Below are 7,518 nucleotides of genomic sequence, written 5' to 3' on the forward strand. Positions count from 1 at the left end.
CTGGCCTGTTTTCTGACTGGAACAATGCAATGATGAGGTTCCAGAGAAGAGGACGGTTCTGCCCGAAGACCGCGCTGTCTGGGAATCTACAGAATGCAAGAAAAGCGGTACCACCGAGAGAGTCACCGAGAAAGTACTGAATAAATGTCATCTTTTAAATAGTTATTCGCCCCCTTGGAGGTGTTGTTTTAGTTTTTGGAGTTTTCCATGATTCCACCCCGTGATCTCTCCCTTGGACCCTTCCCCAGGTCCCCCCACTCCTATTCCTTTCATTCTTTCTTTCATCAAACCATTACAGCCCAGCACCACAGCAAAAAGACCCCTCAGTATCATCTTGAGATCCAGTGAGAAGACAGTTCCAGGAACGAACAGCAGCTAGAGTTGCATTGCTTCCAGACTAGAGTCTATTCATTTCTGTATTCCTAGCGCACAGGGCTTGGTGCAGAGTAACGGTTTGTTGAATGGATGGATGGATGGATGGATGAACGAATGCGTGGATGAATGGCATCCTAGCCAACATTTCTCTTGCACCTAGTAGGGATCTGCTGCAGGCCTGATCTCCCAGCAGAATCACCTACAACAAAGACATGTGGAGTTTCTGAAAGCTGGGTGACTGTGGGAACAGGAGTAGGGGTGGCAAGAGAAAGTTACCTTCACAGAATAACAGAGCTGGCCATTGGCTTTATCTTCCAAAGCAAAGAGGGAATATCCTCCACAACAGTCCTGATGGGGGATCCTTTGCCTCTGTTGACTTCCCTCCCTGATGATGCACTCATTACTTTCTGGATCAGTGTACTGTTCCTGACAGGAGCTGAGGTCTACCCCCATGCATCACTGATCTTAGTTCAGAACTGAGGGCTCTCTCTACAAACTCAATCTCTTTTGCCCACAACAACCTCGTAGACTTCAACCAGGAGAGACTGATTGTTTTGCCCTCAGGCACTGGGCTAGGCTCAGGGTAGCTTAGAGAGTTGACTTAACCTGATCCCTGCCCTCAAGATTTTCTTCCAGAAAAGGCTTCAGGTTTAAGGCACCTGAGACTCCCAAACTGGTATCTCTAGCCAGACTTCTCCCTACACCTGTAAATCCACCTGCTTTCTGTCCTTTTCCACCTGGCTGAATAAAATACACTTCATTCTCAACGTGACTCACCCTGGAAACATCATCTTCCCCCCAAACCTGTTCTCCCTCTTTTCTCTCTGAGTGCTGGGCACTACCATTCACCAAATCACCCACCCACACCAAGGATCTTGGAGTCATTTGTAACTTTGTAACTTCATTCTCTCTTCTTTGTTACAGAACAAACCCCAAGACTTCTGAATTCTTCCCCTGAAATAGCCTTTAAAAAAAAAAAATCTGTCAACTTCTCTCTACCCACCACCTAGTTTCAAGCCAACATCATGCCAGAGTGTGATAGATTAAAACTGGCCACAAATTCTTTGTAGTTTCTCCCATCAGGGCTGGTCTAGTAACTTATTTTGACGAATAGAATGTGGTAGAAGTGACATTGTGCTACTTTTGAGTTTCAGCCCCAATTTGCCAACCCACAGAATTGTGAGCAAATAAACACTTGTCATTTTAATCCACTAAGCTTTGGGGGTGGTTTGTTATAGACTATGGATAACTGATATTCAAAATAAAGTCCAAAGTCCTTCACTAGGTCAATAAGGCTTGGTCTATATCTCTTTAGCCTTAGCTTCCACCTCTGGCAACCACACTGTAAGTTTCAATGGTCTAAACTACTTGCAGCTTCTTGGCTCACCTTGCTGCTGCCTTTGAATCCTTGCACACAGTGTTCCCTCTGGCCAGGGCATCTCACCTGTCCGTCTGGCTAACTATCCTCAGCTTAGAGGCCATCTCCCTCTCCACCCTCAGGTCTTCCCTAACCATTTCTCTCTTCCTCCAGATTGAGTTAGCTACCCTTCCTTTGTGCTTCTGAGGCCCCCACACTTTCCCTAATGTTGTGTGATTTCCCATTTATTGGTTTATCTCACTGGGTTATGAGCTCCATAAAGGCAATGACACAGTCTTGTTTACACCTGTATTTATTGCTGATGTCTAATACAAGATCCAGCACAGCACTGCAATAGAAATTTCTGCTATGATGGAAATGTTCTATGTTTGTACTTTTCGATATGCTGGCCTCAAGTCACATGTGGCTACTGAGCACCTGAAGTGTGGCTAGTGCAACTGAAGAACTGGTTTTTTTTTTTTTTTTTTTTAATTTTTTTTTTCCAACGTTTATTTATTTTTTTGGGGACAGAGAGAGACAGAGCATGAACGGGGGAGGGGCAGAGAGAGAGGGAGACACAGAATCGGAAACAGGCTCCAGGCTCCGAGCCATCAGCCCAGAGCCCGACTCGGGGCTCGAACTCACGGACCGCGAGATCGTGACCTGGTTGAAGTCGGACGCTTAACCGACTGCGCCACCCAGGCGCCCCTGTTTTTTTTTTTTTTAAAGTTTATTTATTTTGAGAGGTGGGAGGGGCAGAGAGAGAGAGGGAGAGAGAGAATCCCAAACAGGCTCCATGAAGAGCCCAATATGGGGCTTGAACCCGTGAACCTCGAGATGATGACCTGAGCTGAAACCAAGAGTTGGATACTCAACTAACTGAGCCACCCAGGTGCCCCTGAAGAACTGAACTTTTTTTAAAAAAAGTTTACTTATTTATTTTTTTGAGAGAGAGAGAGAGCACAAGCAGGTGAGGTGCAGAGAGAAGGAGAGACAAAGAATCCCAACAAGGCTCTGCACCATCAGCGATGTGGGGCGCAAACTCACAAACGGAGAGATCATGATCTGAGCCTAGATCAAGAGTCGGATGTTTAACTGACTGAGCCACCCAGGTGCCCCCTGAATTTTAAATCTTTTTTTTTATGTTTATTTTTGAGACAGAGACAGAGAGAGAGAGAGAACACGTGCACAAGTGGGGGAGGGGCAGAGAGAGAGAGAGAGAGAGAGAGAGAGAGAGAGAGAGAGAGAATCTGAAACAGGCTTCAGGCTCTGAACTGCCAGCACAGAGACCAAAGCTGGGCTTGAACTCATGAACTGCAAGATCATGACCTGAGCTGAAGTTGGATGCTTAACTGTCTGAGCCATCCAGATGCCCCTAAATTTTAAATTGTATTTAATTTTAATGTAACTTAAGAAGCCATCTGTGGCTAGTGGCTATGGTATTGAACAGTATAGGTTTAGCACATAGTAGATGCTCACTGAATTTGAAAAAGATTTTTTTAATTAATTTTTTCATGTTTATTTATTTTGAGAGAGAGAGGGAAAGTGCATGTGCACAAATGGGGGAGGGGAAGAGAGAGAGGGAGAGAGAGAATCCCAAGCAGGCTCTGTGCTGTCAGCACAGAACCCGATGCAGGGCTCGAACCCACAGACTGAGATCATTACCTGAGCGAAAGTCGGATTCTCAACCGACTGAGCCACCCAGGTGCCTATATATATGTATGTATGTATACATATATATATATATGTATGTATATATATGTGTATGTATGTATATATATAAGAGTATATATACATTTTTTAAGTTTATTTTGAGAGAGAGAGACAGAAAGAGTGAGTATGTGGGCAAGCATGAGTGGAGGGGCAGAGAGAGAGAGAGAGAGAGAGAGAGAAGGAGAGAGAATCCCAAGCAGCCTCTCTACTGTCAGTGCAAAGCCTGATGTGGGGCTCTATTCCAAGAACCATGGGATCATGACCTGAGCCAAAGTCGAGAGTTTGGATGCTTAACCAACTAGCCACCCAGGCAACCCCAGATAATCCCAATTTTATAAAAATAAATATGCTCTGTGCGGCAACCAGATTGGGTGGAGGCTGGCGGCTTGGGTGGTGAAAGAATTCACCTAAAGCAAAACAAAGGAGATAGAAGTTTATTGAATACACCACAAGAGAGCAAGCAGGGAGGACAGCAAAAGAGAGACTGTCTACCAGGAGGCAGCGGTGGGGGGCTACAGTTAAGCGCTGAATGAGGTACAGGAATGCATGGAATTTTCCTTTTATGGTAAGTGTACCTGGTTCTAAGTAGCCTATTGGTAAGTTTGGGCCTGTGGATGATATTATGAGGTGGGTCGCTTAGTGAACCTGTTTGCATTCAGCCTGGGGATCACTGGGGCCCTTTCACCTTAGTCAGGTTTTTATTGCTCAAGGCTGTTGCCTAAAAGCGGCCTCTCCATGTTCCCACCTATGTCATATGGTAGGGGCTAAAGGATATTCTATCGTATGTGAGGATGTAAATATACAGCACCTTTTCAGAATGTAAATTGTGTGTGGTTCTTTGGTGAGGGGGGAGCAGAGTTCCTGGCATAAAAAGAAATTTTGCTCTTGCTGGTTCCTCTGCCTGGAAAGCTCCTTCCCCAGATTTTCTCACGGTTTGCTTGCTGTCTTTTTCCAGTCACCGTGCTTCTGCTCCAAAAGACCTCCTCCATCATCCTTTTCTAGATCAGCCCTCCCTCAAGCCCTGTTTCTATGTGCTTGAGTACATTTCATATAGCTCTTCTCACTTACCAACATTATTTACATGTCCTTTTATTTTGTTTGTTCAGGAGAGTAGACTTTGTTCTTCTTTAAGGTTGTATTCTCAGCGTCTTAAATACGGCCCAGCATATAGGTAGGTGCTCAATAAATCTGCTGAATGACTAAAATGTAACAAAAGTGTCCATTCTTCTCTGTCCCCAGCTCAGGGTGTTCTGCCTAAGCAAGCCCTAAAGTTCAAGTACAGCCCTCCTCACTCCCACCAAAGCTCCAGAGGTCATTTGAGAGCAGCAGTGCCAAACTTTTTGACCCTGATTCTCAATAAGAAATACATTCGGGAGTGCCTGGCTGGCTCAGTCAGGAGAGGGTGTGGCTTTTGATCTCAGGGTCATGAGTTTGAGCCCCATGTTAGGCACAAGGATTACTCAAAGATAAAATCTTAAAAAAAATCAAATACATTCAGTCCCCAGTGCTCACACATGTACATGAATACGTAACTGAAATAAAGAACCTGTACTAGGAGCAATTTTTCTTAAGTTAATTTATTTGAGGAGAGAGAGACAGAGTGCAACTGGGGGAGAGGCAGAGAATCCCAAGCAGGCTCTGCACTGTTAGTGCAGAACCCGAGGAGGGGCTCCAGCTCACAGACCACAAGATCATGACCTGAGCCAAAGTTGAACGCTCAACCAACTGAGCCACCCAGGCGCCCTGTAGGAGCAATAATTTCTTTTTTCTTCCTTTTCTTCCTTTCTTTCTTTTTTCTTCCTCTCTTCCTTTCCTCCTTCCTTCCTTCCTTCATTCCTTCCTCCCTACCTTTCTTTCTTTCTTTCTCTTTCTTTTGGAGATGCTGGTCTCCGAAAGGTCACCATTGCCCTGGGGCAGTGTTTATATCCGTGGTCAGAGATCATTTGTATTTTAGTTTCAGGGCAACTGCTACAGTTGCAGATTCCTGGCTCCACCCCAGATCTAGTGAACCAGAATTTTATGGGAAAGTGTGAATGCTTAACCACCCTCTCCCCCAACCACCTCAGGTAATTCCGAAGAATAAAGCTTGAGAGCCACACTTGGGAATTTACGAGTATCCTGAGGCCTTGTGTGGGGACTTGGGTCAAGCACCAGCACAGGAAGGGAAGGGGCTGATTCTTCAGTTCCAGTCCAACTCAGCCCCTGAGTTGATCCCAACTCTATAAAAGTAAATCCATTCCCACCCAAGCCCCTTGCAATTCCTAGTCCTCTGCCTGAAGTAGTTCTGGCAATGTTGCTGCTGCTTCCCTGACTCCGGCCCTCCCAGGGCCACCGACTGCTCCCCAGGACCACACCCAGTGAACAGGCCTTACTTTTCCCAAGGACCTTAACCCCTACTGCCTCTGGCATCCACAGTCTCCTTTCCTTCACACAAAATCACTTCTGTTTTCTTTGTTTCATTGTAAAGTTTAATAGCCCTCTCCACCCCCACCCCTTAGAACAAAAAAATTCTAACCCCAATCTCTAGTTATGGGGCCCATTTCCAGCCCCACCCCTGGAAGAGGGTAAATGCTATGATGAAGGCTTCACCCTCCCACTAGAAACGACTTAAAAAAAATTTTTTTTTAACATTTATTTAGTTTTGAGAGACAAAGCACGAGCGGGGGAGGGGCAAAGAAAGAGGGAGACACAGAATCCAAAGCTGGCTCCAGGGTCCCGGCTGTCAGCACAGAGCCAGGCAACCCCGAGATCATGACCTGAGCTGAAGCTGGAGCTCAACCGACTGAGCCACCCGGGGCCCCTAGACATGACTTTTGATGCCAGGAGTGCTGCTTTCCCCTTGCAAAGTACCTCACACAATTTACATTCTGAAGGCCTGCTACAACTGTATTTACAGATCCTCACATACACAATAAAACATTTTTTAGCCTCTAGTGTATAGCATACTCCCAACACCCAAGCTCGGCACTTTGCATACAAGATCTCATTTAATTCTGGAAGCAGCCCTCAGAGATAGTTACTATTATCACTCCCCTTTAAAAAATGTTTGGGGCATCTGGGTGGCTCAGTCCCTTAAGCGTCTGACTTGGGCTCTGGTTTGAGAGTTTGAGCCCGCCCTCCTTGGGTTTTGTGCTGACAGCTCGGATCCTGGGCCTGCTTGGGATTCTGTGTCCCCACTCTCTGTGCCCCTCCCCTGCTTGCACTCTGCTCCTCTCTCTCTCTCTCTCTCTCTCAAATACAAAAACATTAAAAATTTTAAAATAAAAAAAAGATTTGGTTGTAAATACTTTGGGGGAATCAGCCTAATACAGATGTTTCTCATTGGACCTTAATATGCAGTTAAAAAATCATTAATCCTATTAGCCACAAATCAAACTGCCTGAATTCCAATCTCATTGCTACCAATTAGTAACTGTGACTCCTTGTAAGTTACTTAACCTCCCTAAAAACGGGGACCATCGTAATACTTTCCTTGTACTATTAACAGACGCTTAGCAATTGCAGCCGCAGTCTGTGCTCCAGATCTTATTTAATCATTAAATGCTCAGCACAAATCTGTGAGGCAGGTGCGGACGCTCTCCCCATGTTACAGCCGAGGCCATCGAGGCGCTGTCTGGGAGCAGATAAATGGGATTTGAGCCCAGGTAGCCTACCACCAGAACCTAGCTTCTAGCTACTTGTCTCAAGTTGCCTCTCAAAAAGGGCTGCTGTATTACATGATAAAACGCTTATGAAGCGCTTAGCAAAAGTCTGGCACTTAAATGCTCAATTAAGTTTCCTACGGTCACATTAATGTTTGGTGTTTTATGTTTGTTACAAAACTAACACGTATACAAACGCGATTTAATTCAGCAAAAAAATCACGAAGACAGCCGAAGCGGTTGGACCCTGGGCGGGGGTCGGGGCTGGGGCGCGGACGCCTGGCGGCAGTCCACCGGCCGCCAGGGTAGGCCGGCAGGAAGCTGGGCGGCCGGCGCTCGGGGACACCCGTCGGGGGCCGGGGGCGGGGTCAGGGAGGCCCCGCCCAGCAGCCACCTGCGACAGGTGGAGCGCGCGGCGCCAGGCGCTCGGCC

The sequence above is a fragment of the Lynx canadensis genome, chromosome D4 (genome assembly GCF_007474595.2).
Source record: "Lynx canadensis isolate LIC74 chromosome D4, mLynCan4.pri.v2, whole genome shotgun sequence".
NCBI lineage: Eukaryota > Metazoa > Chordata > Mammalia > Carnivora > Felidae > Lynx > Lynx canadensis.